The sequence below is a fragment of the Saccopteryx leptura genome, chromosome 1 (genome assembly GCF_036850995.1).
Source record: "Saccopteryx leptura isolate mSacLep1 chromosome 1, mSacLep1_pri_phased_curated, whole genome shotgun sequence".
In the NCBI taxonomy this organism is placed as follows: Eukaryota; Metazoa; Chordata; class Mammalia; order Chiroptera; family Emballonuridae; genus Saccopteryx; species Saccopteryx leptura.
Genome location: NC_089503.1, coordinates 279,175,158 through 279,198,855, shown reverse-complemented (window position 1 = coordinate 279,198,855; position 23,698 = coordinate 279,175,158). Strand labels below are relative to the sequence as shown.

The following is a 23,698-nucleotide window of genomic DNA, read 5'->3' as shown; positions in this document are numbered from 1 at the left end:
AATGTTCCGATGTCATCATTTCTTATGGCTGAGTAGTATTCCATAGTGTATATGTGCCACATCTTCTTTATCCAGTCATCTATTGATGGGCTTTTTGGTTGTTTCCATGTCCTGGCCACTGTGAACAATGCTGCAATAAACATGGGGCTGCATGTGTCTTTACGTATCAATGTTTCTGAGTTTTTGGGATATATACCCAGTAGAGGGATTGCTGGGTCATAAGGTAGTTCTATTTTCAGTTTTTTTGAGGAACCACCATACTTTCTTCCATAATGGTTGTACTACTTTACATTCCCACCAACAGTGTATGAGGGTTCCTTTTTCTCCACAGCCTCTCCAACATTTGCTGTTACCTGACTTGCTAATAACAGCTAATCGAACAGGTGTGAGGTGGTATCTCATTGCCGTTTTGATTTGCATTTCTCTAATAGCTAAAGAAGATGAGCATCTTTTCATATATCTGTTGGCCATTTGTATTTCTTCCTGGGAGAAGTGTCTATTCATATCCTCTTCCCATTTTTTTATTGGATTGTTTGTTTGTTTGTTGTTGAGTTTTATGAGTTCTTTGTATATTTTGGATACTAGGCCCTTATCTGAGCTGTTGTTTGAAAAAATCATTTCCCATTTAGTTGGCTTTCTGTTTATTTTGTTATCAGTTTCTCTTGCTGAGCAAAATTTCTTAGTCTGATGTAGTCCCATTCATTAATTTTTGCCTTCACTTCTCTTGCCATTGGAGTCAAATTCATAAAATGCTCTTTAAAACCCAGGTCCCTGAGTTGAGTACCTATGTCTTCTTCTATGTACTTAATTGTTTCAGGTCTTATGTTTAGATCTTTGATCCATTTTGAGTTAATTTTTGTACAGGGGGAGAGACTGTAGTCCAGTTTCATTCTTTTGCATGTGGCTTTCCAGTTTTCCCAGCACCATTTATTGAAGAGGCTTTCTTTTCTCCATTGTGTGTTGTTGGCCCCTTTATCAAAAATTATTTGACTATATATATGTGGTTTTATTTCTGGACTTTCTATTCTGTTCCATTGGTCTGAGTGTCTATTTTTCTGCCAATACCATGCTGTTTTGATTGTCGTGGCCCTATAATAGAGTTTGAAGTCAGGTATTGAAATGCCCCCAGCTTCATTCTTTTTCTTTAGGATTGCTTTGGCTATTCGGGGTTTTTTATAGTTCCATATAAATCTGATGATTTTTTGCTCTATTTCTTTAAAAAATGTCATTGGAAGTTTGATGGGAATTGCATTAAATTTGTATATTGCTTTGGGTAATATAGCCATCTTGATTATATTTATTCTTCCTAGCCAAGAACAAGGTATATTCTTCCATCTCATTATATCTTTTTCGATTTCCCTTAACAATGGTTTATAGTTTTCATTATATAAGTCCTTTACATTCTTCGTTATGTTTATTCCTAAGTATTTTATTTTTTTTGTTGCAATCGTGAAGGGGATTATTCTTTTGAGTTCCTTCTCAGTTGTTTCATTGTTGGCATATAGAAAGGCTATTGACTTCTGTATGTTAATTTTGTATCCTGCGACCTTACTGTATTGGCTTATAGTTTCTAGTAGTCTTTTTGTGGATTCTTTGGGGTTTTCAATGTATAGTATCATATCATCTGCAAAAAGTGATACCTTTACTTCTTCTTTTCCGATATGGATGCCTTTTATTTCTTTGTCTTGTCTGATTGCTCTGGCTAGAACCTCTAGTACCACATTAAATAAGAGTGGAGAGAGTGGACAACCCTGTCTTGTTCCTGATTTAAGGGGGAAAGCCTTCAGTTTAGTGCCATTTAATATGATGTTAGCTGATGGTTTATCATATATGGCCTTTATCGTGTTGAGATATTTTCCTTCTATACCCATTTTGTTGAGAGTCTTAAACATAAAATTGTGTTGTATTTTATCGAAAGCCTTTTCTGCGTCTATTGATAAGATCATGTGGTTTTTGTTCTTTGTTTTGTTGATATGGTGTATTACATTAACCGTTTTACGTATGTTGAACCATCCTTGAGATTCTGGGATGAATCCCACTTGATCATGATGTATTATTTTTTTAATATGTTGTTGTATTCGATTTGCTAGTATTTTGTTTAGTATTTTAGCATCTGTATTCATTAGAGATATTGGTCTGTAGTTTTCTTTTTTTGTGCCATCCTTGCCTGGTTTTGGTATGAGGGTTATGTTGGCTTCGTAAAATGTGTTTGGAAGTATTGCTTCTTCTTCAATTTTTTGGAAGACTTTGAGTAGAATAGGAACCAAGTCTTCTTTGAATGTTTGATAAAATTCGCTGGTATAGCCGTCAGGGCCTGGACTTTTATTTTTGGGGAGGTTTTTAATGGTTTTTTCTATTTCTTCTCTACTGATAGGTCTGTTTAGGCTTTCTGCTTCTTCTTGACTCAGTCTAGGAAGGTTGTATTGTTCTAGGAATTTATCCATTTCTTCTAGGTTGTTGAATTTAGTGGCATAAAGTTTTTCATAGTATTCTACAATAATTCTTTGTATATCTATGGTGTCCGTGGTGATTTCTCCTCTTTCATTTTGGATTTTGTTTATATGAGTTCTTTCTCTTTTTTCCTTGGTAAGTCTTGCCAAAGGTTTGTCAATTTTGTTGATCTTTTCAAAGAACCAGCTCCTTCTCAAGGCCACTTCTGTGGGTTTTTGGAGATTCCATCATCCTTCAGTCATGATCTGTCACCTGTAGTGTCCTTGGCAGGGTAATCACACCATGCATCTTGTCTGACTAGTCACACACAATTTCTTCTTCAAATTTATAAATGTAGCATTTTAGCCTCTTTCTACTGAGGTCTCAACACTGCTCCATGTAATCCAGTCAGTCCATAACTCAGACAACCCTAAACTAACTCTGGTTGACCCACCATTGACTGGAGTACCATGGTTTTAAAAATAGAGCCTTCTCTTCCTTCTGCCTCCTGGCAGCTGGATCCACCCACAGCCTTTTACCTGTTGGACTTCATAAGCAAGTGACCAGTCCCCTATGTCTTCCAAACTGCAGAGGACTTAAAGTCATGTTCACTAGGCTTGAGGTGAGGAGAAAGAATGCTTCATCTGCTCTGAAGTTGAAAAAGATTGTAGGTACCTGGATACTTACATAAGATATATTAAACCTTCTGTAAGACTAATCTGCTTAAAACAGCAAATCATGAGTGTAAAAATAGGCAAACAGTCACTGGTACAAAACTGAGTCCATAACTAGACTCAGTATAAATAAAAATGTAATATATAGTAAATACTTTAATTCTAGTTCATCAGAAAAAAATATAGTTTACTTAAATAATGACTTTTTTTCCCATTAAGATCCAACCTGGGATCCCTCATTGCGTGTAATCATTGTGCCTCCTTAATATCTTCCAATCTGTGACAGTTCCTCTGTGTTTCCTTGTCTTCCGTGACCCTGACACTGTTAGATTGAAGTTATTATTCATTCTTGGCAAGAATACCATAGACGGATGCACCCTTCTCAGCATATCACGTCAACAATACATGGTATCAGTATGTCTTATTACTAGTGGTGTCAACCTTGATCACTTGGCTAAGGTGGTATCTGCCAGGAATCTCCACTAAGCTCACTATTTCCTTTTTTATAGTTAGGAAGTATTTGAGGAGGAGGAGATGCTTTGAGACTATGTAAATTTTCTGTTCCTCCTTAAACTTTTGCCATCTAATTTACCATCCATTAGTGGGTCTTCCTGCAGCAATTATTATTAGGATATACTAATGGCAACCTTTACTCCCTTCACTCCCCAAAAATGACCTTTATGTCATAATTAAATCTTCATATAGAAGGAAAACAGAGTGATAGTCCTGACTAATATTATGTTCAAAATAAAGAGAACAATGGATTAAAGATTTTAATATAGAAAATGAATGGCCTGACCTGTGGTAGCACAGTGGATAAAGTGTCCACCTGGAATACTGAGGTCATCGGCTCAAAACCCCAGGCTTGCCCAATCAAGGCATATACAAGAAGCAACTACTACAAACAAATTAATGTTTCCATTTCCTTCCCCCCCTTTTCTGTCCCCCCCTCAAATCAATAAATAAAATCTTTTAAAAAATGAAAATATTTTAAAAAATGTAAGAAAGTATTAGGTCAGAAAGAAACTTGAAAAAGATGAAATAAAACCCAAGAAACTATGATGGAAAATAAATTACAAAGTCGACTTCATAATACAAATGAGACAAAAGCAAAAAATCCCCAAACAAACAAAAAAACCACACACACACACAAAAACAAATTTTAAATAAGGTTAAAAAAAAGACATGGGAAAATGTTTAAAATATACGTAAGAGGCAAGGGTTTATGTTTCTATGTAAACAAAGAACTCCTACAAATTGATTTTTTTAAAAAGTAAGTATAAACTAGGGCTCACAAAAGAGGAAATATAAATGGACAAAAAGATTTATAAAACCCTTCTATTAAAGATGATAACCAGGGAAGTGCAATTCAAAACAACACAAAACCCTTTTTTTATTCATATAATAAATTAACAAAACTTTAAAAAGATGTATAATATCCAATGGATTTGAAAATGGTGTGGTTGTATACTATATATATATATTTTTAATTTCACTTTGGGTAATCCATTCTATAGAAATGGACACATTTCTTTCTAAAGATACATAGACCAAGAATGATTTAGAGATAGGTGCTGAGCTAAAGGAATGTCCATAATACACGGTTAAAAAAATACAACAAAAGTCAAATTGTGTAAATAATAATGATCCCATTAATGCAAATAAAAGTAGGTTGAGTGTATATATATATACATATATATAAACATTTTTAAATATTTTTACACGAGCATAGAAAAATGTAAAAATAAGATATGTACCAAATTGACTTTCTCTTTTTTACTATTTGTGTAATTTGACCTTTAAAAAACAAACTCATTTTTGAATTCTGAGAGAAGATTCCAATGAGTGTGTGTGTTTTGCGTGTGTGTGTGATGTGCTAGAATTTCAGGGGTGGGAGAAAAAGATGTGGGGTACATAGTGTCTGATCAGAAACTTGAAATACAAGGATGTAAAAATAAAGAGGGGTTTTCAGAGATTACTGACAAAGTAGGAGGAAAACAGCATTATCTGGAATCATTTAAACTCACTTTCAATACTCCAAACCACTTGCTGCTAGGTATTTGGGGGGGAAAATCAAAGTATATTCCCATATGTTTGTTTGTGAAAAACCAATATTATTATTCCTACACAATCCTGCATCAAATAGAATTGTTGTCACTATCTAAAAATTATAAGCAAGGTAATTAGAAAACCCTAAGGGCCTTATGGTACATGAGTTTCAAATCTACGTCCTATATTTTTTTCAAGCAAAAGCAACTGAATTGCAGCCCACAATAATCCAAATAAATGAATTTCTTTTACCTTAGTATTCATCATCATCTTCATTCACTGCTGCTTCAATACTGTAAGGTTATCAGTTTTTTAGAAATTATATATTGAGTAAACACTATAAATAAAGCTGTGCACATATGTAAGCTGAAGTTTCTTCCTCTGAAGCAGAGCTGCAAATAAAAGGATCTTTGTTTACATAAGTTCTAATCCTTTGATAAAGTTTCTTTGGCTCTGAGGATTGAATAAATCAGGTTATAGAAAAGATTAGTTACTTGGAGCCAGAGGCTCCTCCTTGCTGGTTTCTATTTATTTATTTATTTGTTTTATTTGTTTATTTATTTATTTATTTTCATAATTAACCCTTATGTAGCCATGGCTTGTACTATTACATCATGTCAAAAGGCTACAGAAAAACTGAGTGAATGAGTTAATGTTATTTAGCTTGCTGAGTCTCAGTTTTCTCCTTTTTTTTTTTTCTTTGTGATTAAGAGGGAAAAATCAAAGCCTTGCTGTATTCACTAAATAAACTAAGATGCTTAAATTTGAGCCTAAGTTCTTTTTCTCTGTAGCCGGATAACCTAAGGGAAGGTGACACCAAATAGAAATAGCCTTGGAAGCACAGGTTTGCTGGAGACAGGAACATTCATCTCTGTAGGGTGGCACGGACATTCGCGGGGAAGCACCAATATCACTGTACAGAGAGTGACTTGAGAAAACCAGTGTTTATCAAATTCCCCACCCCACCCCCACCCCCCGTAATTTGCTAGCTGGATTAGGATGAGTGAAGATTAGAAGCTTTGTCAGGTACTAAAGTGGTTGTATTCAGATGGAATTTGGGATGGACTAAGAAAGTTAGCCTAGCCCTCGATTGACATTTACAGAGAGAAACATGATCTGAATGGTATGAATGGAATACTTAAAAGCTCTGGCTTTCACTGACTAGCTGTGATCTTGGACAAGTACATTAACCTCAGGTTTTCCAAGTAAACTACAGTATAATTACAGCACTTAGGTCAAGGAATTGCTGAAATTACTGTTCTTTCATTCAACAAATATTTGCTGGGTGTCCATTACATGACAAATACTATTCTAGGTGCAAGGGGTATAATAAATGAAACAGTCTAGATCTCTGACTAGTAGATTTTGTTCTGACTAAAGATTAAGAGGGAATCTGTTCCCTTTACTAGACCTATTTAATAAATACATTTAAAAAGCTGTGTGTGTGTGTGTGTATGTGTACTTACTAACCAAATCAGTTAGAACATTTTTTCTACAATATATTCTATTGACCCAAGATAATATTTAGTAATTCTAAGATATTATCCTCAACCTCCACGGAGAAGATTTCTTTCATTGTTTTCAACTGGTAAAATGTGAGGAAGGACAAACACAAAAATGTCTGCACATCCTGCTGCCCTGTGGACAAAATCTGGGAACTGTTTCAAAAGTGGGCAGGGGGTTGGGGGAGACTGTAGGGAGGAGGTACTCTTATCCCTCCTGTCACCTCACTGGGGTGGAAATAGAAATTCCAACTTTCCTTGTCTCTTAAGAAGCCCTAAGCTAAGAGGAAGCCACCTACCTCCCCTGGGCAGAAGAAAACTAGCCTGGTGTAGTTGGAGACTGATAAGATTGATGTGGTTGGAGCAGGATGAACTCGAGGTGAAGAGAGAAGTGTTCACAATGAAACTGGGGTGCAGAGCAGAGGCCGGAACACACACCGTGGCTGTAGGCACAGCAGGGAAGTAAGACCATATTCTACCAGAAATGGAAAGCTGTTAAAAGATGTGAGCAGGGAAATGACCTGATTAAGTTTGTGCTGTTAGTAAATCAATTTGGCTGTTGTGGAGAAAAGGTGGGCCACAGGAAGTAAGAGTGGAGCCAGGATGCTGCTGCAATAGTCCAGGCATGAGACCTTCAGGGCTTGGCTAGGGATGTTGGCACCAGCAGTGGAGAGATTGGCACATGTTCAAAATTTGTTTGGGGAACAGACTAAAGAAATGTATTGGTTGAAGTTTTCTAAGAGTTTATCCATAGGGAAATATTTAGAAAAATCTGTGGCGATTCCCTGGATGAGGGCTTTTAATATCTATGGCACCACTCTTTAACCAAGGAACACTGAAGAAGCCACACTGAGACTGGTCCAGAGCCTCATCTTGGAAGACTGCAGGGTGGCTATCAATCCAGGGGCATCTTATGAGCTGCACATCAGTCATGCATACTTGGCTATGGCCTGTCACTACAATGAAGACACAGGAACACCTCTTTTTTGCCAAACTCTCTGATCAACTGAGGTGAAGAGGGAACACGCAAAGCAGTCCCTCAGATATCGAAGAAAACCGGAGGGTACACTCTGCCTCCCAGTGATTAAGAGGCCTGGCATAGATAACTGGAGAACTGCCTTACAAGCTCTAGAGTCTGCTCTGGGGCTGGAGAACAAGTTAGCCAAGCTACTACAAGACCTAAAGAAGACGGCAGCTTCTGCCAACAGCGAAACTGATCTCTTAGTTTTCATGGGAAAGTGCCTGGATAAACAGAAGAGGAACACACCGGCTATCTGAAACACCAGTTTATATGTCATGAGGGATTAGAAAAACAGGCCCAGCAGGAAGACCCATTTAAAAAGCCTCCGAAGTATCAGTGTCAGGTAAAGAAACAACATTGGAAGACAACAAGCTAGTCTTCCCACTGGAGTAGATCCCCAGGTCAAGGGCTGAAGAATCTTTTTCTTTTTCTTTTTTTTTTTTTTTTTTTTTTTTTTTTTTTTACAGAGACAGAGAGAGTCAGAGAGAGGGATAGAAAAGGACAGACAGCCTGACCTGTGGTGGCCCAGTGGATAAAGCGTCGACCTGGAAATGCTGAGGTTGCCGGTTTGAAACCCTGGGCTTGCCTGGTCAAGGCACATATGGGAGTTGATGCTTCCAGCTCCTCCCCCTTCTCTCTCTCTGTCTCTCCATCTCTCCTCTCTCTCTCTCTCCCTCTCCTCTCTAAAAAATTGAATAAATAAAAATTAAAAAAAAAAAAACCTTAAAAAAAAAAAAAAAAAGAAAAGGACAGACAGACAGGAACAAAGAGAGATAGAAGCATCAATCATTAGTTTTTCGTTGCGACATCTTAGTTGTTCATTGATTGCTTTGTCATATGTGCCTTGACTGTGGGCCTTCAGCAGACCAAGTGACCCCTTGCTCGAGCCAGCGACCTTGGGTCCAAGCTGGTGAGCTTTGCTCAAACCAGATGAGCCTGTGCTCAAGCTGGCGACCTAAGGGTCTCGAACCTGGGTCTTCCGCATCCCAGTTCAATGCTCTATCCACTGCGCCACCTCCTGGTCAGGCAAGGACTGAAGAATCTTAATCTTCTCCATTCCTTCACTGTTACATGTACAAATAAATCTGTTTCGGCATTATTTTTTAAAAAGAAAAAGAAACTCCTGAAACTTAACAGAATGAGTTCTTATTACTCTCTCAAAGAAGTCAAAGCTCTTACCAAGCACTTTAATCCAGTCACCAAATACTAAACACCTAAGTAAATGAAAGCAAAATTAGAGAGATGTTTCCTCCTCAAAAAGCTTACCAGTATGAGGCCCTGGCCAGTTGGCTCAATGGTAGAGCATCGGCCTGGCATACAGGAGTTTGATTCCCGGCCAGGGCACACAGGAGAAGCACCCATCTGCTTCTCCACCCCTCCCTCTCTCCTTCCTCTCTGTCGCTCTCTTCCCCTCCCACAGCCAAGGCTCCATTGGAACAAAGTTGGCCCGGGTGCTGAGGATGGCTCTGTGGCCTCTGCCTCAGGTGCTAGAATGGCTCTGGTTGCAACAGAGCAATGACCCAGATGGGCAGAGCATCACCCCCTGGTGAGCGTGCCGGGTGGATCCCAGTCGGGCGCATGCGGGAGTCTGTCTGACTACCTCCCCGTTTCCAACTTCAGGAAAAAAACAACAACAACAACAAAGTTTATCAGTATGGAAATCAACTATTCCCTGAATAAAAAACTAGAACACAATTTATTGCTTAACATAATACTGAATTAACATAATACTAAGGGTAGAAAATGAGTTGTCAGGAAGGACAAAGGTAAAAAGAATAACTTGGGCTATCAGGGTATCTTTGTGGTTCTAAAATTGGAGATTCCTTTTGGGATACTGAGAATGCATTAAGTTTAAACCAACAAATTCAGACAGAGAAAGAATTTGAGCAAGATCATTGTGGCAAGATCCATTAGACTACACTGGATGGTGACTCAAACCAAGTCAATCAAATTCTCTATCTCAGAAATTCTGAATTGGGCTCTAGCCAGGTAACTCAGTTGGTTAGAGCGTTGTCCCAATGCACCAAGGTTGCTGGTTTGATATTCAGTCAGAGTACATTCAAGAATCAACCAATGAATGCATAAATAAGAGGAACAACAAATCCATCTCTCTCTCTCTCTCTCTCTCTCTCTCTCTCTCTCTCTCTGGCCAATAAATAAAAATTTAAAAAGAAAAGAAAAAGTAAAAAATTCTGAACTGGGAATTAAAATAGGTAGGTTAGTCTCTAAGCATGGCTGGAACTATAACATGTAAAATCAGAGCCATAAATGGGCAGAGAAGTGGGATAAGCTGACCTGCAGAGAGAAGAAACGAGAAAAATCCTAATTTCTTGGTTCTAGAGCAGTGGTTCTCAACCGTTCTAATGCTGTGACCCTGCAATACAGCTCCTCATGTTGCAGTGACCTCAAACCAAAAAATAATTTTGGTGGCTACTTCATAACTGTAATTTTGTTACAGTTATGATTCGGAATGTAAATATCTGATATGCATTATGTATTTTCCGATGGCTTTAGGCGACCCCGCCAGGGTCGCAACCCACTGGTTGAGAACCGCTGTTCTAGAGCTTACTACATCCTGCTGGACCAGTGGTAGTCAACCTGGTTCCTACCGCCCACTAGTGGGCATTCCAGCTTTCATGGTGGGTGGTAGCAGAGCAACCAAAGTATAAATATATTATAAAAAGATAGATTTAACTATAGTAAGTTGTTTTATAAAGATTTATTCTGCCAAACTTAGCAAAAATCCAACATAAAGTACTTGGTAAGTAATTAGTATTATATGCTTTAACTTGCTATAACTCTGCTTTATAAATTTTATAAAGTAAAGTTACTTCCCTACTTTATAAATCACCATTACTGTGGAACCAGTGGGTGGTTAGAAAATTTTACTACTAACAGAGATACAAAAGAGGACGGTAGGTATAAAAAGGTTGAATACCCCTGTGCTGAACTCTCTCACTGCATTCTTGTCCTGGAGTTCTGTGAAAAAATTTCATATCCCAAAAATAATTACCTTGTTTGCTTAAATCGCCTTGAAGTTAGTTGCTATGACTTAGAGCCAACATGCTTATCTAAGTCCAGTACAGTCCTGAAAACCGAAATGAGATGATGAAGAGTCAGGACTGACCATAACTGATCATCCTAAGCACAGAACACTGAGTAGGAAAGGAAAACATAAGGCTAGGCACCTTCCTCATCAAGCATACATTTACGAGATCCATGACCCTGCTGATGCTGATATCAAAGATGCTACAGCCAAAGAATGTAAATGACACTGTCAGACAAGAAAGGGAGTCAGGAGTCAGGAACTCACACCTTCAGGAGAAAGTCTTGATTTCTGGAGATAAACCTGACAATATTCTTAAAATAGATTTACTCTTTTTGACAAACAGAATTTATCAAGTCCTTACTATGTGTCAGAGACTCTTCCAGATACTAGAAATAAAGTACTAAGCAAGGAAAGCAAATTTTCTCCCCTGGTGCAACTCACAAAGAAAGGAAAGAGAGGAAGAAATAATAAATAATATATTAATTACAATATAGCACAATTTCTAGGAATATAACAGTAAATAATCAGATAAATGTACATAAATGTAAGCACAAGGATACTGACATACTGTTATTTACAATACTAAAAAGTTGGAAGCAACCTAAATATCTAATAATAAGGAATTGATTATATAAGTTATAGTATATCCAAATAATGGGATGCTATGTTACATTTTAAAATAGTAATAGCACTTGCACACAATGCAATCAACAGTTCAAATGCTATAGAGATGTTCACATAAAACCTATGTACTCTTATTGATCAATGTCACCCATTTTTAAAATTTTTAAATAAATAAAAAGTTTTGTTGTTGTTAAAAAAAATATTTATGGCATCGACTTTTTTCTCTAGTATTTTTGCTATTCTGGTGTTTACACAAAATAATTTTCCTGACTTTGATGGGTCTGCCCAACAGACACCAAATTAACTAGTACACTACAACAAATGGACTTAATAATCATACAAAAAGTAGTTTTAAAACATTGATAATTTTTCCTTGGTCATAAACAACACACTCTGTTTGTTTGTTTGTTTGTCTCTCTATCAGCCATTTTTTTTAAATTCAGATACAATGCCTCTTCTTTGAGTAAATATTTACCCAAAGTCATCATCTCTCCCTCAACAGCATTTAAACAAAGAGTCCTTTACACAGTCACTGTTCCCCTGGCTCTGTTTCCAATGTTAAAATGTGATTCTTTGACCTGTGGTGGCGCAGTGGATAAACCATTGACCTGGAATGCTGAGGTCACTGGTTCAAAACCCCAGCCTTGATCAAGGCACATATGGGAGTTGATGCTTCCTACTCCTCCCCCTGTTCTATCTCTTTCCTCACTCTCTCTCTCTCTCTAAAAATAAATAAAATCTAAAAAAATTTTTTTTCTTAAAATATGATTCTTTAACTTTCAATACTTCTTACCACATGTCACATTCTACCCCCTCAACACATGGCCGGTGAAGGCCCCTCCACATCACCGGCCTGAGACGCTAACTTGCTCACTGAAGGAGTACCTCCATCCCTTCTCTGAGGATAGAAATCCAGTGTGGTCTGCATCATCCTGATTACACTGCTCGTATAATAACATGATCAACCTTTTACAATGAAAAGGAGGTCAAAAGTAAATTGAAGAAAATAAAATCGTAAATAAAAGAAACATTTTATTCATTGCAACAATAATACACTCTAATATGATAAATGCATAATAAAAACATTTGTAATATTTTATATTGTAATTATGCTTACATGTATATTAATTTTAATAATAATTGTAAGAAAAAAGTACTCACTTACATACAAATACATCACATCACACACAATGGATCGACTCTGCATCGATCGAATACGGACATTTACAGATTAGTCTTCCAATATCAAAAAAGGAGGACATGTAAGAGGACACTTTTTTTTTTTTTTTTTAGAGAGAGAGAGTCAGAGAGATGGATAGAAAGGAACAGACAGACAGGAACAGAGAGAGATGAGAAGCATCAATCATCAGTTTTTTGTTGCGACACCTTAGTCATTCATTGATTGCTTTCTCATATGTGCCTTGACCGCGGGCCTTCAGCAGAGTAACCCTTTGCTCGAGCCAGCAACCTTGGGTCCAAGCTGGTGAGCTTTTGCTCAAACCAGTTGAGCCCGCGCTCAAGCTGGCAACCTCAGGGTCTCGAACCTCAGTCCTTCTGCATCTTAGTCTGACGCTCTATCCACTGTGCCTCCGCCTGGTCAGGCAGGAGGACACTTTTTGAGGGAGGACAGAACTCACAATAGAAGGACTGTCCTCCCTAAAGGAGGACGATTGGTCACCTTCCTTATAAGTTGCCAAATAAAAGCTCTAGGCCAGGGGTCCCCAAACTACGGCCCGCGGGCCACGTGCAGCCCCCTGAGACCATTTATCTGCCCCCCCCCCCGCACTTCTGGAAGGGGCACCTCTTTCATTGGTGGTCAGTGAGAGGAGCCTAGTTCCCATGGAAATACTGGTCAGTTTTTTTATTTAAATTTACTTGTTCTTTATTTTAAATATTGTATTTGTTCCCATTTTGGTTTTTTACTTTAAAATAAGGTATATGCAGTGTGCATAGGGATTTGTTCATAGATTTTTTTTTAATAGTCCGGCCCTCCAACGGTCTGAGGGACAGGGAACTGGCCCCCTGTGTAAAAAGTTTGGGGACCCCTGCTCTAGGCAAGCATCAAGATCAAAAATGCTGATTTTGTTTACCCAATTAGTGCAAGGTTTGTTTGTCTTTTACAGAAAAGACAGAGAGCCAAACTGCAAAAGATGAGCTTGTTTTCCACTCTAGAAGCTGAAAAAAAATATGTCCAAAGATCCCCAAAGCTAACCTAGAACTTTTGCTGAATTGCTGGTAGAATAAAACTTACTTTTGCTTTCAAACAGCTTCAAACTTATAGACAATGAGGGTGTGGACAGCATGTAGATCACCCCCAGAAAGGCATCTTGGGTTCTGAAAGCATGGGTAAATCCTGCTCCTCAAAGAAAACTGAGAAGCTTCCTTTAAGCTCTTTTTACTGTTTGTTTTCACTCAAATTCTCATCTCAAACTAGCAACTCTGGAGAAAGTGTTATTTGATAAGAATTCTATTGTCAAGATTCTGTAGTCTGGATCACAGGGATCTATTTCTTCTCATGTTAGAACATGTGGCAATATTTTGGGGGATAACATTAACCCTAAGATCTGACCTTATTATTATCTCACCATGCTGGGAAGCTCCTAGTATTGCTATGCTCCCATAGCATAAGATAAAAGACTAATCATAGGATACAAAGTATAGAACTGGGTTTAACAAACTATGTTTTGGGGCCAACTCTGGCCTGTTGCCTATTTTCATAATTAAAGTTTATTCAGTACACACCATAGTTAATCATTTAAATTTTACTATGGCTGCTTTTTTTTATTTTTAGTTGCAGTAGAGTTTAATAAGTGACATAATAGGGTTATTATGCAAATATCACTTTATGAAGATTTCAATGTTAGCATAGAAATAAAATTGAAACAGGCAAGAGTGTAGACAACAGAGGGCAATGATCTCTAGTCTTTGTTAATTTCACTATTATTTTATTTATTTTTTATTAATTTTAATGTGGTGAAATTAATCAATCAGGGTACATAGGTTCAGAGAAAACATCTACAGGTTATTTCAACATTTGATTATGTTGCATACCCATCACCCAAAGTCATATAGTCTTCCGTCACCTTCTATCTGATTTTCTTTGTGCCCCTCCCCTCCCCTCAACACCTCCTTTACCCTCCCCACCACCGGTAACCACAATACTCTTGTCCATGTCCCTGAATCTCATTTTATGTCCCACATATGTATGGAATCATATAGTTCTTGGTTTTTTCTGATTTACTTATTTCACTCAGTATAATGTTATCAAGGTCCATCCATGTTGTTGTAAATGATTCAATATCATCATTTCTTATGGCTGAGTAGTATTCCATAGTATATATGTACCACATCTTCTTTATCCAATCATCTATTGAAGGGCTTTTTGGTTGTTTCCATGTCTTGGCCACTGTGAACAATGCTGCAATGAACATTGGGCTGCATGTGTCTTTATGTACCAGTGTTTTTGAGTTTTGGAGGTATATACCCAGTAGAGGGATTGCTGGGTCATATGGTAGTTCTATTTTTAATTTTTTTGAGGAACCACCATACTTTCTTCCATAGTGGTTGTACTACTTTACATTCCCACCAACAGTGGATGAGGGTTCCTTTTACTCCACAGCCTCTCCAACACTTGTTATTACCTGTCTTGTTGATAATAGCTAGTCTGACAGGTGTGAGGTGATATCTCATTGTAGTTTTTTGTTTGTTTGTTTGTTTTTGCAAAATTTTTTTAGAGATACAGAGAGAGTCAGAGAGAGGGATAGATAGGAACAGAGAGAGATGAGAAGCATCAATCATTAGTTTTTCATCGTGACACCTTAGTTGTTCATTGATTGCTTTCTCATATGTACCTTGACCGTGGGCCTTGCTCGAGCCAGCAACCTTGGGGCCAAGCTGGTGAGCCTGCACAAACCAGATGAGCCCACGCTCAAGCTGGTGACCTCGGGGTCTTAAACCTGGGTCCTTGGCATCCCAGTCCAATGCTCTATCCACTGCACCACTACCTGGTCAGGCCTCATTGTATTGATAGTTTTGATTTGCATTTCTCTAATAGCTAATGAAGATGAGCATCTTTTCATATATCTGTTGGCCATTTGTATTTCTTCTGGGAGAGGTGTCTGTTCATGTCCTCTTACCATTTTTTTATTGGATTGTTTGTTTGTTTGTTGTTGAGTTTTATGAGTTCTTTGTGTATTTTGGATATTAGGCCCTTATCTGTGCTGTTGTTTGAAAATATTATCTCCCATTTAGTTGGCTATCTGTTTGTTGTTGTTTTTTTTTTGAATTGATACTTCTTTTTTTTTACTTTTTTAAAAATTTTTTTATTTATTCATTTGAAAGAGGAGAGGGAGAGACAGACAGAAAGAGAGAGAGAGAAAGGAGAGACAGAGAGAGAAGGGGGGGTAGCTGGACGCATCAACTCCCATATGTGCCTTGACCACGCAAGCCCAGGGTTTTGAACCGGCAACCTCAGCATTTTCAGGTCGACTCTTTATCCACTGCGCCACCACAAGTCAGGCCTATCTGTTTGTTTTGTTGTCAGGTTTTTTTGCTGTGCAAAAACTTCTTAGTCTGAAACACACACACACACACACACACACACACACACATACAAAAAAAAACTTCTTAGTCTGATGTGGTCCCATTCATTTATCTTTGCCTTCACTTCTCTTATCTTTGGAGTCAAATTCATAAAATCCTCTTTAAAACCAAGGTCCATGAGTTTAGTACCTATATCTTCTTCTATGTAATTTATTGTTTCAGGTCTTATATTTAGGTCTTTGATCCATTTTGAATTAATTTTAGTACAAGGGGACAAACTGTAGTCAAGTTTCATTCTTATCCATGTGGTTTTCCAGTTTTCCCAGTACCATTTGTTGAAGAGGCTTTCCATTCTCCATTGTGTGTTGTTGGCGCCTTTATCAAAAATTATTTGACCATATACATGTGGTTTTATTTCTGGGCTTTCTATTCTGTTCCATTGGTCTAAGTGTCCATTTTTCTGTAAATACCATGCTGTTTTGATTATTGTGGCTCTATAATATAATTTGAAGTCAGGTATTGTAATGCCCCCAGCTTCGTTCTTTTTCCTTAGGATTGCTCTGGCTATTCGGGGTTTTTTATAGTTCCATATAAACCTGATGATTTTTTTGTTCCATTTCTTTTAAAAATGACATTGGAATTTTGATGGGAATTGCACTAAATTTGTATATCACTTTGGGTAATATAGTCATTTTGACTATATTTATTGTTCCTATCCAAGAACAAGGAATATTTTTTCCATTTCATTATATATTTTTTTATTTCCCTTAACAATGCTTTGTAGTTTTCATTATATAGGTCCTTTACATTCTTTGTTATGTTTATTCCTAGGTATTTTAATTTTTTGTTGCAACCATGAAGGGGATTGTTTTTTTTAGCTCGTTTTCTGATGTTTCATTGTTGGCATATAGGAAGGCAATGGATTTTTGTATATTAATTTAGTATCCTGCGACCTTACTGTATTGGTTTATTGTTTCTAGTAGTCTTTTTGTGGAGCCTTTGGGGTTTTCAATGTATAGGATCATATCATCTGCAAAAAGTGAAACCTTTACTTCTTCTTTCCCAATATGAATGCCTTTTATTTCTTTCTCTTGTCTGATTGCTCTGGCTAGAACTTCCAGCACTACATTGAATAATAGTGGAGAGAGTGACAACCTTGTTTTGTTCCTGATTTTAGAGGAAAAGTCCTCAGTTTTATGCCATTTAATATGATGTTAGCTGATGGTGTATCATAGATGGCATATCATAGATGGCCTTTATTATGTTGAGATATTTTCCTTCTATAGCCATTTTGTTAAGTGTTTTAAACATAAAATGATGTATTTTATCGAATGCCTTTTCTGCATCTATTGATAAGATCGTATGGTTTTTGTTCTTTGTTTTGTTGATATGGTGTATTACATTAACAATTTTACGTATATTGAACCATCCTTGTATTTCTGGGATGAATCCCACTTGATCATGATGAATTATTTTTTTAATGTGTTGTTGTATTTGATTTGCTAGTATTTTGTTTAATATTTTAGCATCTGTATTCATTAGAGATATTGGTCTGTAGTTTTCTTTTTTTGTGTTGTCCTTGCCAGGTTTTGGTATAAGGGTTATGTTGGCCTCATAAAATGTGTTTGGCAGTATTGCCTCTTCTTCAATTTTTTGGAAGACTTTGAGTAGAATAGGAACCAAGTCTTTGAATATTTGATAGTATTCACTAATATAGCGATCTGGTCCTGGACTTTTATTCTTGGGGAGGTTTTTAATAGTTGTTTCTACTATTTCCTCCCTGCTTATGGTGTGTTTAGGCTTTCTGCTTCTTCATGGCTCAGTCTAGGAAGACTGTATTATTCTAGGAATTTATCCATATCTTCTAGATTGTTAAATTTGGTGGCATATAGTTTTTCATAGTATTTTACCATAATTCTTTGTATATCTATGATATCTGTGGTGATATCTGATGGCTATCTCACCTCCTTCATGTTTTACCTCCAATATCATCTTGTCAATGAGACCTCTGTATTGGCCTTAATTAAAATTGTAAACAGCACACCTCCACACATATTACTGACCCCATTTTTCTTGTTTTGTTTTCCCTACACTTAGCACTTTGTAACTCACAGCCTTATTCATTTATTTATTTTTGTTTGTTTGTTTTATTGCCTATCTTTTTTTAGTAGGAAGAAATTTTGTTTTATTCACTGATATATTCCAAGTGCCTGGAACATAGTCTGGCATATAGCAGGTACTCAGTAAATGTTTGTTAAATAAATATATAGCTGAAAATGTAACAATTTAAAGACTTTCAAATGACATTAGAATGGTCAGACTGACTTGTCTTTGCATAACCTAAATGCCCCTTTCTTAATTTATTTTATTATATCATTCATTACAAAAGAAAAACATGCTTACTGAGCATGTTTGGTAAATCTTGATTAACACAAACTTTTACAAAACTAAAGGACTATATACAGACTTGAAAACTTACCACATTAAACTATTAAATACATTCCATGGTGACTGGGAGAAAAACAAAGTCATTGCCTTGGACACAGTTATATTTATACAACTAATTTATAATTCATGCAGATCTAAACATAAATATAAACATGAAAATATAGATCTAGATGTATATATACACATGGATACACACATGTATTATGTTAGTCTGAAGAGTGGCCTACTTTCTGCTCACTGCTAAGCAACATCAGTATAGAAAGGGTAGCAAATTGAAACTTATGTTTGATAAAATATGTCATGCCTTCTCACAAAGTAAATTTAGAAAACAATTAATTTGGTCTGGATTTGCAGAAGCAACTAATTTGAGTTGACATCATTTGGTCAGGAATGGCGTAAGGAGATCAAACTGTCAGCAAGGTCCCCAAATTATAAATCACATGCTTACAGAAAAATGTTGAAAATAAATCACAGCAAGAAATGCCAGAATAAATTATTGAACTCCTCTGAACTAAAAGCAATTTATTTGATTTTGCAAATGATATAGAATGTTGCCTGCAGTTTTGTACACTTTCAAATAGTACATTGAAGGGAAATAAATATAGCTTTAAGATATGTTATAATTAGGTAAATAAAATATTTCTGTCCTTATGTAATTAAATAAAAGAGAGCTAAGTTAAAGTTATGTTCACTGATAAACCCAGAAAACTAATAGTGGCTTAAACATACAAAGATTAATTTGTTTTGGACAACAAGATGATGTCTAGAGGTAGGCAATCCAGAATCAGTTAAGCCTTTAGAAGTTGATTTTTCATCTTTCCTCCACATCATTAGAAAATATATTTTTATCTTTATACCTGTGATCTTATGGTTTCAAGATGGCTGTTCTGCCCCTAATCTCACATCCGTATTCGGGACAGGAAGGAAAAAGAACAGAAAAAGAAGAACTAGCAATAACTGTTTCAGCAAGACAAAGGCTCTCCCAAGTCCCTGGCTGACTTCCACTTACTCGTTAGCCAGAACTGTGTCACATGGCCACCTCAGCTGCCAAAGTGTCTGGGGAAAAATAGATATTTGTAGCTAGCACATCATCAGTTCCAACAAAACTGAGAGAAGAGAATAAGGTATATTCAATTGGCAACTACATACTGATGCACTATTAAACTAATTAATAAAATTCTGCAGTACATTAAAAAATATATTTTTTGCCCTTCTGGAAAAAAATACAATTTTGATTCATTCATACTGAATGACTATTGTTGTGTTGGCTGTTTTCATTTTTTTATTTGACAATCTAATGGGGAAAAGTTAGTGCCCTTAACTAAATAGTCACTTATGGCATGTTTTAAAAATCCTTGCAGCACACTGGTTGAAAATCAATATCACAGAAAATTGGGCTTTCAGAAACAAGTGCATTTAGGGGCAGGTGACAAAAAGAATGGGTCATTATAGGAATGAGAAAATAAGTACCTAGAGTTATAAAAGGAAAGTACAGTATGAATATTGTTAAGAGTTATTCATATTCACGGATAGGAAGAATTAACATCATTAAAATATCCATACTACCTAAAGCAATCTACAGATTCAATGTAATTCCTATTAAATTACCAATGGCATACTTCACAGATCTAGAACAAATATTCCAAAAATTTATATGGAACCATAAAACAAATTGAGTAACCTCAGCAATCTTGAAAATAAAGAACAAAGTGAAAGGTATCATACTTCATGTTATCAAGTTATACGACAAGGCCATCATAATCAAAACAACCTGATACTGGCATAAGAATGGGCATACAGATCAATGGAACAGAACAGAGAACCCAGAAATAAACCCATGCCTTTATGGCCAATTAATATTTGACAAAGGAGGTGAGAGTATACAATGAAATAAAGAAGATTCTTTAATAAATGGTGTTGAGGTCTGACCTGTGGTGGTGGCACAGTGGATAAAGCACTGACCTGGAACACTGAGGTAGCCAGTTTGAAACCCTGGGCTTGTCTGGTCAAGGCACATATGGGAGTTGATGCTTCCTGCTTCTTCTCTCTCTCTCTCTCTCTCTCTCTCTCTTTCTCTCTCTCCTCTCTAAAGTGAATAAATAAAGTCTTTTTTTTTAACTTTAAAATAAATAAATAATTTGGGGAAAACTGAACAGGTACATGCAAAAAAATGAAACTAGACCACCAATGCACACTATTCACAAAAATAAATTCAAAATGGATAAAATACTTAAGTGTAAGTTGCAAAACCATAAGAAGTTCTGGAAGAAAACATAGGCAGTAAACTCTCAGACATCTCTCAAAGCAATATTTTTGCCCATTTATCTCCACAGGCAAGTGAAATAAAGGATAAAATAAACAACTGGGACTATATCAAACTAAAAAGCTTTTGCACAGCAAAAGACACCATTAACAAAATAAAAAGACAACCCACTCAATGGCAGAACATATTTGCTGATATGTCTGATAAGGGGTTAATAACCAAAATTTATGAAGAACTTCTAAAACTTAATACTAAAAAGATAAACAATCCTGCCCTGGCTGGTTGGCTCAGTGGTAGATTGTCGGCCTGGCGTGCAGGAGTCCCGGGTTTGATTCCCGGCCAAGGGCACAAAGGAGAAGTGCCCATCTGCTTCTCTACCCATCCCCCTCTCCTTCCTCTCTGTCTCTCTCTTCCCCTCCTGCAGCCAAGGCTCCATTGGAGCAAGGTTTGCCCCGGCGCTGAGAATGGCTCTGTGGCCTCTGCCTCAGGCGCTAGAATGGTTCTGATTGTGGCAGAGCAACGCCCCAGATGAGCAGAGCATCGCCCTGTGGTGGGCATGCCGGGTGGATCCCAGTCGGACGCATGCGGGAGTCTGTCTGACTGCCTCCCCATTTCCAGCTTCGGAAAAATACTAAATAAATAAATAAATAAATAAATAAAAATAAAAAGATAAACAATCCATTTAAAAAATGGGCAAAGGACCTGAATAGACATTTCACCAAAGAGGACATGCAGATGGCCAATAGGCACATAGAAAAATGCTCAAGGTCACTAATCATTAGAGAAATGCAAATTAAAGCCACAATGAGATACCACCTCACACCTGCCAGAATGGTGCTCATTAACAAATGAACAAACAAGTGCTGACGAGGATGTGGAGAAAAGGGAACGCTCCTGCACTGCTGGTGGGAATGCAGACTGGTGCAGCCACTGTGGAAAACAGTATGTCATTTCCTCAAAAAATTAAAAATGAAACTGCCTTTTGACCCAGCTATCCCACTTTAGGAATTTATCCTAAGAATCCCAAAACACTAATTCAAAAGAAGATATGTACCTCCAAGTTTATTGTAGCATTGCTTACAATAGTTAATATCTGGAAACAGCCCAAGTGTCCATCAGCAGACAAGTGGATAAAAAAAGCTATGGCACATTTACACAATGGAATACTATGCGGCCATTAAAAAGGGAAATCTTACCTTTTGCGATGGCATGCATGAACCTGGAGATTATTATGCTATGTGAAATAATCCAGGAACAGAAAAACAAAAACTGTTATTATCTCACTTATATCTGAAATCAAATGAACATCATAAACTGAGGAACAAAATAGAAACAAAGGCAGTGTCACAGGGGACAGATGGATAACTGTCACACAATAAATTAAAATTAAAAATTTTTTAAATGTTACTCATGTTTTATAATATTATGTTTGTAAAATGTTTTGACACATTTCTAAATTACCTTTTAAAGTGAGAAAGGTAGTCACATTATGATTCCATAAATCCTGGTAACCTGATAATTGACATTAAAATTCCTTTTTAAAGAGAGCACTTATGAAAACAGAAAAGATAGTATAAATTTCTGGGGCAGACGCCTGAGACAAAAGAAAGGAGAGACTACATGTGTGTCCAATTCTCTACAAACAACAGATGCTATAAATGTTCTATAACTGATAAAATTTTAAATTACTTCAAAGATGTCAAAAAATAAATCATAGCACAGCCAGTTGATGTATCTTTTTAAACAGATGTTTCATTTTCCTGAGGAGTAAGTTTTCCTCTGTAAATGCAATCACTGTCATAGTTTGTAGGTAGAGCGCAGAGCGCATTCCTAGCAGCTGTGGCTGATGCAATGCTGTGAGAACACTCCAGCACCTGAAACCCTCCTAGGCACACCCAGGAGGGAGCTCGCCCACTATAAGGAAGTAACTCAGCGCCAACCAGGCAGCTCCCTGACCTTTTTAGCCATTGGCTTGAGGAACATGCTGTAACACCCTATAGGCTGAACCCATGTATATAAGCTAGCTTACTTCCTGAATAAAGTGGATCTGCGTCACTGAACCTGGCCCCTGGAGTCGGTCTCTGTGTCTCCGTCATCCTCACCCCCAGTGGGCCTTGTCCACATAGCTAATAACAATATTTTTTGGTGTTATTCAAAATGTTTTTTTAAAACAACTGTTCTTCAGATTGTGATCTGCACAATAAATGATCTGACCTGAACCAAACCAGAAATTGGTTAAACTTGTATCTTCCAAGACTAATGATAAAATGAGACTTTCTTGTCATTTTTTAGCTTGATGTATCAGAGCAAGTGTACTCAATGTGCATCACTGTTGTTACCGTACATAAATTGATTAAAGATAATATTAACAGCTAAAATTCTAAAGTCTCATGTAAACCTAAAAATATCTTCAAGACTAAACAAGGAGAATTTTAGTTAAACTTTCATATACCATAGATCTTGCAGTATTATTTAAAACACCATACTTTTTTTCTTTTTAAAACATATAAAATTTTTTAGAAGGTGCAACCTCTTTATAATTTCAATATTGTATATCAATTGAAATAAATTAACCACATTCATTTGACAGCATAATTTAATATTTTTCTTGCTTGGAAGGATGTATGCTTTATTTTCTTTTACCTTCATTTATTTTATGTGAAATACAAGTGATTCCAATAAACCAAAAGTATAAATACATTGTTGTTCCTTTTTATTCTCGTAGTAGAATACCTAGTTGCAAGGCCCTGACCAGTGGCTCAATGGATAGAGTGTTGGCTTGGCGTATGGATGTCCCAGATTGGATTCCTGGTTAAGGCACACAGAAGTGACCATCTGCTTCTTCTTCCTCCCTCTCCCCTTTCTCGCCCTCTTCCCCTCCCGCAGCCAGTGGCTTGATTGGTTCGAGGGTGGTGCTGGGCACTGAGCATAGCTCTACCTGAGGGTGACAGTCTGAGGTGCTAAAAATAGCTTGATACTTGAACATTGGCCCTAGATGGGGTTGCTGGGTGGATCCCAGTTGGGGCACATATAGGAGTCTGCCTCATCATCTCCCTTCCTGTCACCTAAAAAATAAAATAAAATACCTATCTATAG

At 37.0% G+C, this 23,698-nt stretch overlaps 1 protein-coding gene and 1 pseudogene across 1 annotated transcript in view; one reads left to right on the top strand and one right to left on the bottom strand.

The window, feature by feature from the left end:
• Nucleotides 1–5,487, bottom strand: part of SLCO1A2 (solute carrier organic anion transporter family member 1A2) — a 105,649-nt gene extending 100,162 nt beyond the window's left edge. Inside the window, exon 1 of the mRNA XM_066354873.1 lies at nucleotides 5,406–5,487. The gene's annotated coding sequence lies outside the window, so the exon portion shown is untranslated. The remainder of the gene's footprint in view (nucleotides 1–5,405) is intronic.
• Nucleotides 1–23,698, top strand: part of LOC136400706 (uncharacterized) — a 51,249-nt pseudogene that overhangs the window by 24,733 nt on the left and 2,818 nt on the right.